At 39.5% G+C, this 12586-nt stretch overlaps 1 long non-coding RNA gene across 2 annotated transcripts in view; it reads right to left on the bottom strand.

The window, feature by feature from the left end:
- LOC109956702 (uncharacterized) overlaps window positions 1-12187 on the bottom strand; it is a 16985-nt gene extending 4798 nt beyond the window's left edge. Inside the window, exons 1-2 of one of the 2 annotated variants that reach the window (XR_002274449.1) lie at window positions 12078-12187; window positions 9505-9619 (exon numbers count right to left, since the gene is read on the bottom strand). This is a non-coding gene — a long non-coding RNA (uncharacterized LOC109956702). Of the gene's footprint in view, window positions 1-9504; window positions 9620-11606; window positions 11648-12077 lie in introns of those variants that run through there. The other variant, XR_002274450.1, reaches the window with a different exon arrangement.
- Window positions 12188-12586: the final 399 nt, after the last annotated feature.

Below are 12586 nucleotides of genomic sequence, written 5' to 3'. Positions count from 1 at the left end.
TTAAGGGGGTCTGAATACTTTCCGTACCCATTGTAGAGCTTAACCTGCACTCCCTTAAGAAAAATACAGATCAGGCTATACTGCACTGAAATATAAGTAGCTTCTATAGGGGGGAAACAATGTCATTGCCCATGATATGAGCAATACTGATTCTTTATTATTTTTGCACTGATGAAACAGGTAATTTAGATCTTTTACTTTAGTAGAAGTAGGAACGCCACATTGTTATTGTTAAATAGTGCATTACAAATAAACTTTCTGCATTCAAAATGTTACTTAAGTAAAAGTATAGGTTTGTTAGCAGCAAAATGCACATTGAAAGTATCAATTTAAAAGCAGTTTGAAAGAAGCAACTGGCCAAACCCTCAGGGGCCTGGTTGACTGTGTGGCAAATAATTTGTGGTACAGTAGTTTCAGTAATTACACATTTGTTTGGTAATATGCACCACTAACACACAATTGAAACTAAAATGGTGGGGCCCTAAGTGTCATGAGCATACTTAGACATTTTTTGTATTTTAGGCGTTTTTGCATTTTAATTTTCTTAACTATTTAGTGAGGCTAAGTCCCCTGATAGGCACTTAACTTATTTTAGGAAAGCCTTGATCACATTCACAGTGTGAAGCTGCCTAGCACAATCAGCCTGACATGCTGCCCACTGAGCAGCACCACTGAACCAAGTGGAATTATGGGCATTGCTCAAAGACACCACAGTGGTGTTGATGAAGGCAAGGCAGGCACTGCTTTACCACCCTTCATCAACCAAGACAGGGCTTGACCTGGCAACCCTCTGGTCATAGGTTTGCGTCTCTAATCTTCAGGCCACCACTGCCCTGCCCCGATGACATTTATTCTAGTTTTTATTGCTAATATTACAGAAATAGTTTCAGAGACAGATCAGTAAATTAATAAAGCATGAAAAATTACATGAACCACTCAAAGTTTTGCAGGGTCCCCCAGTATGCTAAATCAGTGCTGACTGTTTGACCTGTAGCAATATACAGTATCATATTTTATAAGCTCATCACAGATGAACCATGTGTTGTGTTTGATGATATTACACTGTACATGTGTTTTTGGCCTCAAATTTCTTTAAATGAGCATGTTGAAAACAATATATATGTTCTTAACTTTTAATGTTAGCTGAGGTAAAGGACAGATGACAATAAAACAACTTCAAGCTATTGAATTGGTATTTATGTAAATTCAGTTTATGTACTGTAACCGTCCAGTTTATTTTTATGACACAAATTCTATTTCACCATTATGTTCATTTCTTTAATGAGATTACACAGTAGTGCACAGTGTTCTTGCACTTAACCTGTCACTGTGTATCACGTGTAATAATGTTTTTGTGAAATGATGTAGTGCAGCAGTTTCACCTGGACACCTGTTTGTTAACAGCATCATACCAAATTATTACCATGTCATTCTCTTTGTATTGATCATCAGCTAGAGAGAAAAAAAACATTATAATGATCAGGAGAGGTCAGCCTTGGATTCCTGTTTCTCAGATGGTTGAGCTTGCTAGATATTAAACCGACATGTCACTCTGCTAAAACGCCAGATTATAAAATGCCCTGTAAAAAAACAAACAAACAAAGGCATCCCCTCCCTTTCTCCCTCTGTCTTCCTCACACATTCAGTACATACACACACTTCCAGCTTTACACCGTAAACTCCTGTGGACACACTGGGCTGCGATGATGAACAAGCCCTCTGTTTTTTACAGTGTGATAAAGCCCCCCTGTCTGGGCTCAGATAGAAAGGCTATTGTTGGAACAATGTAACCTTTTATTTCATCTGCTGTAAAAATAAATCTATTAAGAACAAGGTAGGATCCTGTCTTGCTTTGAGCACAACTAATCACATTTTGCTCACCCACACTTCGGTTTCTTTCTTCCTTTTTTTTTTTTTTAAATCAGTGCATTTTTTAATTCCATTTTTTCATGTCTTTCCCATTATTTCCTGCTCTCTTTCTGTTTAATTTGTAACAGCAGGAGCAGTCAGAGCTCCCATTTAACCCTACGCCTGCAGCTTTAATAGGTTTAATCACTGCCTTCACCATGGCAACCTGTCTGGACAACCAGTCAAATCCCACCAGTGTATTTTCTGTATAGCCTACCTCCAATTGCTACACGTTCCATGGAAAAACACACTTAAAGCAGATTTCAGTAGAAAGAAAGAGAGAAAGATTGATGTAAACAATGAATGAAGGAATTAAATAAGAATATTAAGCTGATTAAACATCTCCAAGGACATTAATCTGTTTCAAACTAATCCTGCACAATAACATGCATGTCATACCAGTTCACATTATGCGTCCGTAATGCTGCAGATGATACATAGTAGCAGCAGGATTCCCAGTACTCTGACCAGTTGCACAGTATTTTAAGACACATACTGTAAGGTGTCCCAAATTGTGCATCAATTTTGTACTGTATTTGTTTACTCCATCAATGCTGGAGCTGCCGTCTTCAAAATAAGTGCTGTACTACCTTCAAAACACACAATTTCTTCTTGAAAGCTCTCAACCCCTCTTAACTAAAAAACTGTTTTGACCAAGAAAGATCAATGCAGAAATTGTTTTCCTTCAAAAAGACTACTTTTGAGAGAACAGAGCACAGTGGTTTGAATTGACTACTTTTGCATTTGGAAAATAGTTTTATAATCAATAATAGTTAATATTTCCATTTATTTAAGAACTAGTTTTTAAATACACAATAAGGAGTAACTTTCATACGTCATACAAGGAAAAGATCCACAATTTTTCATCTATGCACACTCATTCTTGTTTAGATTAGGTTAAACAGTTCTCAAAGGTGGTAAATATGAAGCAGCAGTGTCTCATGAGGGATACTACATGCACATGCAAAATGGTTCTTGTCTGTAGTTAACCTCATCTAAACATAACTATGACATGTTATACACTGTTAGAAAGCTCTAGGTCTCACGATTTCAAATATGTAAAGCACTATTTAGCCTCCATCACCATCCACAAAAACCAGTCTTTTTTTTGCAGACAGACACAACAGGGCTTTGTCACCGTATATTTTGTTGTGATCTAAAGTGCAGATGTGTATTCAAATGCTCAATGCTAAGACATCATTTTCATCACAAGATTCCACTGAACAAAATCCAGCCATGCATTAGTCCAACAAATGTAGTGTCATGGATATAAAGTCCAAAAACCAGACGACTTCTCGATCAGCTATCATTGTTCTGTGTTCTTTCGGGATGATTTTTTACTCTTTTGTTAATACACTTGGTTCAAACTCAATATTGTTGTGTTAAGTAAGTTCCACAGAAAATAAAGACACCCACATATAGCACTCCAATTGCTCAGTAAGCATGTAAAACAGTGTAGTCAGCTAACCAACTCAACAGAGACACCCGATGTTCATTTTGCTAGAGCTGGGTGTAGGGAGGGTCTTTCAGAAAATGACTGATAAGAGGCAGCACCAATCAGATGATGGGTTTGTAGAGGTCTCATACACTCCAGTAAAACATGCTTTTCAGGGTTTAAATCCCTGTTATAGGGTTTTCCAGTGAATAACTGTAAGTCTTTGAAGGCTACAGAGTAATTAGAATGAAAATATTTGATCAATTTCACTGTTTTGGTCGAATAAAGATTTTTTTGAGTATTTTAATCTTTTATATTCATTTCTACAAATATCAAATATTTTACCAACATATTTTTGTAAACATTGATGTTCATCTCGGAAAAATCCCACAGAAAGCAACGTGGAAAGCTCATATGTAATGCCATCATCATCTGCTTGAAAAAGAAGTGGTTCAGCCATGTATGTTCCTCCAGTGTTTATTACTCTGTATCAAATATTACAGGGCTAAATGCCGTTTTTATAAATAAATAAATTCCCAAAGTCCAAAGACATGCAGCTTAGGTTGATTGGTGACTCCAAATTGCCTGTAGGAGTGAATGTTTGTTTTTGTTTGTCTACATATCAACCCTGTGATAGACTGGTGACCTGACAAAGAAACTTTATGAAGAGTTATTCAGAAATACTGCTGGAAAATAACTGTGATTCTGGTGTTGTTCTAATTAGCAAGTACCTGTGTGAACCTTGAATTTTTTCCACTCTGTTCTTCCATGTGCCTCTGCACCTCATGCCATCTCTGCACAGTTCACTCTGTAATCTCTTTCCTTTTCTCTGTTGGAGTAGCCTTGGTGTCCCTTGCTGCCTTTGGTTCTTATAAAAAAAAAAACTTGAAAGTTCAAACACATTTTCTATATTTTTCACTGAATAAGCAACTAAAATCTGAAGAACTTTTCTCTCGCCCCACTCCTTTTTTTTTCATTTTTGATTTCATGCTCGATTCTCCACTATGACAAAGAAATGGAGAAACTTCTGGCATGGTTTCTGACCCCCTTTGCATTTCTGGTTATCATTCACCTTGCATTGTTTGTCCCTGCAAAATTCTCCTCTTTCCACCTTAATTGTGCAAGCTTTCCCTATGTGCCCGGCCTGTCACTGGTGCACTCGCCTATTTCCTCCCTACTCTCCCTCCCTCACCATCTCTGTCAGTACATTCCTCTGCTCATGTCTCCCGGAGGGTAAGAGAAAAGAAAGGTTTTAATTAGGTGAACACGTCTTAGCTCCAGGGGAAAGAGAAATGGTGCGTTGACACACGGCCGCTACTTAGGAACCCTGACCCAGCCGAGGACTCTGGTGTTCAGGGCGGAGAGCTTCATCTCACCCATTCCCTGGAGGCCCTGGCACTGGGGCCTCGGCATGGTTCCCAGATCTCTCTGTCTTGTTTGTGTCAGGGTTACAGTATAGATTCCTATCAGCAGCAGTAATGGCTGTCTAATAGGGCACTCCAGTCCTGCCTGTGGACGGTAATGAGGATGGCTGCCAGCACAGCACAGCCGCCCTTGCTTTCCACTGCATGCGTGTGTGCCTGCCTGTCTTGGACACTTTCATCATGAAGGGAGTGATCCTCCTCATGCACAACACACCCACACCCCCACCTTCCACCAACACCCCTCTTTTTTTTTGCTTTCACTTCAAATCTTACACAAATACAGTCCTAGACTAATTCCGTCAGTCACCCTGAGACTGTATTACATAAGCAAAGTAAAAGACTCACTGGGAGTTTTGGCCTTAAGGTAAGTCTGCTTGCTCTGCCATAGATAGCCTATAGTGATTGTCAAAGGGGGAACAATTACATTCTAACCTGCAGCACTTTAGAAGAGTAGAATTTTCCCTTTCATCTTTTCCAATTTTTTTGTCTTGTTCTGTCTCTATCAGTCTTCATTAGCATCACAGTACAGCTGTATTTATCGTTCTTGGAGAGAGTCGGTGGCCTGCCTAGGGGTTGTTTTGATGAAGTTAAAACTCACACACACACACACACACACACACACACACACACACACACACAAAGACCATGTTAGGTTCTGCTCATGACACAACTCTATACATACACAAAGACCCTAAGGGTATTGGATCTAATGAGGACACTGGTCTGGAGCAGGGTTACCGTAACAAGCTTATCACTGTGTGCACGTTTGGCTACACACAGCTTCCACACTGTCCGTATCAAGTGAAAAGGCCCTTTGAAGCAGTAAAGGTACCATTAGCTGGCCTGCAATCTGCTAGTGAGGAAAAGATGGCAAAAGGCAAAAGAAGGATGAGGTGAGCAAGATCAAGAGATGTATAAGCAGCACTTTCATCTCAGGATTTTCTGATATCTTCAACATTCTGTTCACGTCAAAGGCTATTGGCAGAGGCCTTTATGCACACACCAACTTGCTGGTTCAATTATGAAACCCAAACATCAAAGCTGTGGGTTTTTCTTTCCTCGAATGCTGACTCAAAGCAATCTCCTGTTCCTGATTGGAAAGATACTGGCTCCCGATTTGCATGGAAAATATGTATATCATTCTTTTCAGCCAGTTCCCACTTTTATGACTTTAAGTATTTCTCTAAACACAGACAAACATGAGAAAGCAAACTAACCAACAATATCCATTTCTGGTGGATGATTTACAATTCCACCACCTACTGACATCTAATGCTAAGGCCCTTTAGTCATTTTAAACTATGTAATCCATGCCCACAGCTTCATCATTCTTTAATTGGAGCGGTTAATTACTTCTTTAATTTCTTCTCCTGGACCTAAAACTGTCACTGTGGGAGTCAGAGATCAAGGATGGCTTATGTCACCCCACTTAAAAGACACAGAGCTGGACAGAGAAATGCAACCCCATTGACCTGGCAGCTGGAGGCTGAACAACATCATCAGCCTTAAGGGTCACCTCATTCTGGCAACAAGCAGAATGTATGCATTAAGTAAAACCAATTATCATTTCCTCCACAGTCTGCTGAGTACTTAACAGTCATTAGTCTGAAGATGAACTTAAACATCCCCCTGGAATGTGATCATGTTATTGTGGGTATTATGTAGTGATGCAAAATGAAATGTGTGTATTTGGTTTATACTGTAAATCCTGACCTTTAAGTGATACAGAGAAGAAACTTTGAGGCCAAACACTAAAGCTGGTAGGGTGATTTTTTTTCAAAATAAAAGAACTTTCATCACAAAGCTCCCCTCTTTACTCTTAGTTTTCACCACTTCGCAAATGGAGTGTGTCTAATTGGCAAGGGGGAAGGGGGTCCACAACCTTCCCAGTAAATAAAAATGGAAATTATATATATACACAGTATATATGTGTGTGTGTGTGTATATATAAATAGATATCTAGATATAGATATAAATATACAGATAGAGAGAGAGAGAGCAAGGGAGAGAGTTCTACCTACCCCTATTTGGGGGCAGTATATTTTTGTACCTCCCATTTAACTGTTGTTTTTTGATCAAGTTGTAATGCCTCTCTAACTGAGAAACAGAAGCAGAGTTTCAGTGTTTGCTCATTAAATCAACCACCTGGAATGCCTGCTCATCATGATTGAGTCATTCCCTCTAACTTAATGATTAAAATGCAGTGCACAAATTCTGGCCAGAAATGTCAAAGTGCTTGCTGTGTTCCCACTGCATAACCATTGTGTCATAGCTGACCTTTTCCCTCCATCACTGTCACCACCATTCATGTCTCACTATCAAGCAGGCATTGTACACCTGGAGGACCAACTGACTGAACAGCAAGATGGCATGTTGACAAAACGAACGGAAACAACCTTTTGAATGAAGATCAAACTGCCATTTTATGTTGTCAGCACTGATTTATCAAAGCCCTGATAGTGAAAACCGACTAGTGCAAGGCATCCTACTGTATTTCTTGAAATTGCTGATGCTAATCTGAGATGCAAATAAAACCTATAAGAAAACACATTGTTTATGATGTATGTACTATTTACAGAGCAGCTATAAATAGCAGTTAAGTTTTTTTTTCGTTTGATTCTTTTAAGGATAAGGCCAGTCATTTTCTATATCAATAGCATTTTCAGCAATCTCTATACAGAGACTAAAACCAACAATAAACTGCCTCTACTCATGGTTAATGCTTGTCAGATGTCAGTCCTGGATTAGCTTGTTCATGTTTTTTGTGGCAAAACCCCAGACCTGGATCTGCCGCCCTAAAGTCTCAGAGAGGCCATAATTACCTGAAGTTAGCACGAGTCAGAGTCAACTGCACAAGATCTCAGCTTTGTTTAAACTCCACTAGCTCCTTGCACTCACGTCTGGTGTTCGCTAGTGGAGAAATATGCCACCCAATGCAGAGGTGTGTTTCACTGATGTGTTTTTAATTGTTTTTGAAGAACAACAGAGGTTTGTGGCACAAACAAACAAGCTAATCCAGGCCGGACACACTGACGCGCATTAACCATGAGTACAATCAGTTTATTGTTGGTTTTAGTCTCTGTATGGAGATTTCTGAAAATACTATTGATATAGAAATTGGCCAGCCTTATCCTTTAATTACATTAAGATTTTTAGAATGTTTTCTTTTCTAGTTTCTTTCTCTCTTTGTATGCATATCAAGTCTTGCATCTGCAACTGAAAAAACAAGCAAACAAACAAACAAAAAACTCAGTTTCAGCATGTCAGTGAATTAAATGGAGCACAAAGTAGAAAACACAACTGGATATCTGCTCTGTGTGCTGCATGCATCAACTTTGATTTCATTTGATCATAGAAGCAGTCGATACCCCATCACAATGTTCCCCTATTAATCTCGGATTTAAATCAATTCAGTCTGTATTCCCCTTCAAACTAAGGTAACAAGATTCTCCACACAATTGTAGGCACACACTAACTGCACAATTACCCATTCAGCACCAGGCACTCACTCACAGATATAAACGAGCTGTCAGAAAGCCACCAGAAAACTAACTGGATTGAGAAAAAAAAAAGAACAAGCATTTTGTCGTTTGGTCAATACCAACACCATGGATTGGGACTTTTACATAAAATCTACGTAGACCTTGACAATAGTCAATTGATGCAGCCTTTGGGGGTCAATATGGTCTTTGTTGTTTTGTATTCCCTCTTGGTTCAGTTTTGAGTAAATATATTTTCAAGTGCAGGCCTTAAAAAGAATCTAATGGGAAGAGGCCACACAAGGTTGCTTGATTGAAATTGGTAGAAAGCAGATGTGATCATTACAGGCTTAACCCAGGAATTATGTACACAAACACACACACATACTCAGAATTCTGCAGGACAAAATCAAGTACCCCTCAAAGTCAAAGCACGTTGTACCACAAAAGAATCTAAGCCTTGGTAAAGTAAAGAGAATAACAGTTTGACCTGATGCCACCTCTGAAAGACAGAGAAAGGGGTGGAAGAGGGAGGCATTTAATGTCTAGTGTTAACAATTGTATATAACCACTTCAGTATATGAAACAAGCAGATATTAAGCATGACCTTGCTGTTAATTAAATTTGTGTAAGCACTAGTTATTCAGCCCCATTCCATTTTTTTCTTATGGTGGGAGTCCTAATGGTTTCCACTGTAAAGATCCTTCAGGGCTTGATCTCAAACTAATGCACTTTACTGCTGTCTCTATTATGTACTGTACACCATGCAGCACAAAATTTTGACTCACAAAATGCATCTTTTATTTAGAGTTTTGAATCTTGTATGGATTAGTGCAAGATTCAAAGACCCCCCACAGAGTTATAACAAGTTGATCAGGTGTTCAGTGACTGATGCAGCTTTCTGTGATTTGATTCATTTGACATCAATCCCCGACAGATGCCAGCGACAATGGAGCACTTTTGGAGGGTCAAAACAACTTCAGTCCTGTGGAGACGTTTCGGTGCCTTTGCAATTTATCAAAGACTCTCAAACAAAGACTGTTGTTCATAAGTCATTATCAACTAGTGAGAGTTAAGTGCGATGTCAGTGACGGAGGCGTTGCAAGTCTAAAGCTTATTCACTACTGCAAATGCAAGCCATGTATTAGTCACCTGGATTTACCATGGCTATGCAACTAATATACACAGTTTACTGTATATCAACTGTATATGCAGTGAATAGTATATACAAAACTAATCTACACATGCTCACACTCACAAAAATAGTAGCAGGTGCTCTCTGTTGGATGTGGATGAAGACAGATGAGCGGTGATCATTCTCATTAGAGCAGTGATGAGCTCCCGTGAAGACATACACCTGGACCAGGGCACACCTGGGGAGACAAAAAGAAAGGACGTGTGTGTGTGGGTGTGTGTTTGCTTAGGTGAGAAAAAGAAAAACAAAAAAAAGAAGATATTATACTGGCAAACAGAAATGCAAGAATGAGGGAGAGAAAGGATTACTTGGATCCACCCGGCACACAGGCAGGTACAGTAGGTAAAATGTCTATCAAATGACATTTATAGAAAAAAAACACAGTACAGCAGACTAGTGCGATTCATGTTTCGTTCTATTACAAGATACAGTATACTGTAGATTTCTTATGAGTATCACTATACACTTTCATCCTACAACCTTCAGACTGTCTCTCCACAGGCACACACACTTGCTTCACCTCTAATGAACCTGTCTCTGAATGACTCTGGCTGCACAAATGCCAGACCCTATTTAATGTAACAGTATAATAGCCACAGTGTGCATGGATATGATGAGTGAGAAAAATGTATACCATCTGAGGTCATCCTGAGCTTTGCACTGAAACCTAACATCGTGGCTCAACCTTGTGTTGTAGCATTTGAGATCAGTCTTGGTCTCCAGCCCAAGGCTTTGGTCATGTCTTGGAATCTTGTCTTGGTGTCGGACAAAACGAACTTGGGATTTTATTTTGAGACCAGTCAAGACCACAACTGTAGGGGAAGTGCCTGTACATTGTGTTTTATTTATTAACATCATTCCTAAGGTCTCCCCCCCCCTTATCAACACTTAGACACAGTGATTGCCTTAAGCCAAATGAACATTAAAAAGGCAACACATCAGAATGAAGGTAAAAACGATGAGAATTCTATGCTAAAAAAACAAACAAACAAAACTGGCTTGATCTCAAACAGAAATGTAAGTTGGCAACAGGAATGACCTGCTAAGTGTTTGGACAAATGTTTGTGCAATTGATCATCAAGCTAATCAAACAACTGACTGGAAGTTCCTCTCTGTACTGTCGGGAAGGTAGTTATACTCAGTATGGATTAATACTAACAGCAGTTAGAGGGAAGATGAAACAACTGTGGTCTATTTCGCAGCTAAAGAATTTGCTAACAAAAATACTAATGTACTTTGTCATTCTGGGAAGTCAGACTACAGTAAAGCCTCAACAATAGATTCTAAGTTCCCAGATCAAAAAGTCATAGCGAAACATTATTAAAACAGAAACGGCACCTCTTTTTAAAACCTTAAGGTTAAAAAAAAAAAAAAAAAAGCTACAGCCCAATTTTCATTAAAATGAGCCATCCTCCAAGCTTTGCCCACATATACAAACACACACTGGACAAGTAACATTGGTCTCTGTGCAGCCGACTGTGAGACCAGTGTGCAGGGACTACAAAAAGCAACACCGAAAAGAGATATGCGACTACAAAAATATTAAATAACCTAAATAACTATTTTAGTATAACAAACAGGAGGCCCCTGGTGGCTGAACTGAACTGCTTGTAGGCCTACAAATTTTTTGGGGGGGGAATGTTTATGGGGAAAAATATTTAATAAACCTCGTTCTTACCATGGAGAGTCATCATAATTACTTCACACATAAAGGGTCTCTTGATGGTTATACTACAACATGTTAAGGTTTAGTCCCCCTCACCTGGAGGGTGAGGGAGAACTGGGGTTGGACTCAAGATGGCTGACCCAGGTGCTAGTACAAAAAAGGAGGTTTAATGGAATGAAAACAACAAAATGAAAACATAACAGGGTCCATAATACATACAACCAGGGAAGGGCAGTGATGACTAAGGAGACCAGGACAGTAAACACACAAACTACCGACAGGAACTAGGATAGCAGGAGGATGAGAACGGACAGGTGAACAAAAAGAACCAACGTAAACAATGTAATCCACAGCACAGGGACTGTCAGCGTGGAAGACAAAAGGACATGTTGCTAACCGCATAATAGCGTGATAAGGTCAAGCCAAAACGCACAGATACTATCAGCGTAGCATCTTACACACGTCTAAAAATGCGGGTCAAACATCACATTTATCTTACTTTGGGTAAGTATTGTCCATTACATATCGCAATGCGGCGGCGGGGCGTCTGCCAGAGGTATAAATAAGGAAGCCAACAAATCACCGGAATACGCCTCAGGTGTGCGCACCGACCTACGAGTCACTAATTACCCGATGCGACACAGCTGAGGCGTTGATCCCGCAAAAAGGGAGAGCAGGAGAGGAAAAAAAGAAAGAGAGGCAAGCGGACCTGACACAAAACTTGATTTAAAAAAAAAAAAAGGAATAATATTCAGTAACGTCATTCCTATATAGTGTCACTGAAATGCAGGCTATCCAGTACTATCAGTTTAACTGCACTTGTCTGGTCTTGGGCTCGACTTGGTCTGGGTGTAGGTGGCCTTAATTACAACACTAGCTCAACCAAAACATCAAATATGCATTATCATTGACAGCAACACCGCAGAATCCAATTATACGGTGTGCTGTTCAGATGTGTGTCTGAACTTACATGAATCGCATGATTTCTTTCTCACTCTGTTGGAAGTAACATCCAAAATGCATACTTTTATAGCAGCTGTATCAGTGGGTGTTAACATCCTACTTCCCCTCAAAAGCTACATCATGTGTGCATGACATTAATAAAAGTGGGTGGGAGAGGGTCAGATAGGGAATGACCGTTTGTTGATTGACGAATGCTGTCATCCAATTCCATTAGCTTTGTTCCTACACACCTTAGCGGTTGCTAATTTAATCTCGGCTCTGATAGAATGTAATTTGGTTAAAAAGGGCCCCCTATTAATATTTCCAGTATCATTTTCAGCCACTGATGGGCAGAGGAACTTTCATTATAGAGAGAAATTACAGAGGAAAGATGGCACATAAATGGGGAGATAGTGGATGGGATGGGACAAAGATGTATTGAAGCTTGGATACAATAATTGATATGGTTAGCTTCAATCAGTTGCTTTAATACAGAAGCAACACACACATTACGTGTGCAAAAAAGCATATACAGTG

Source organism: Monopterus albus, unplaced genomic scaffold (genome assembly GCF_001952655.1).
Source record: "Monopterus albus unplaced genomic scaffold, M_albus_1.0 scaffold2.1, whole genome shotgun sequence".
Lineage (NCBI taxonomy): Eukaryota > Metazoa > Chordata > Actinopteri > Synbranchiformes > Synbranchidae > Monopterus > Monopterus albus.
Note: the sequence above shows the minus strand (reverse complement) of the source record. Positions and strands in the feature narration are given on the sequence as shown.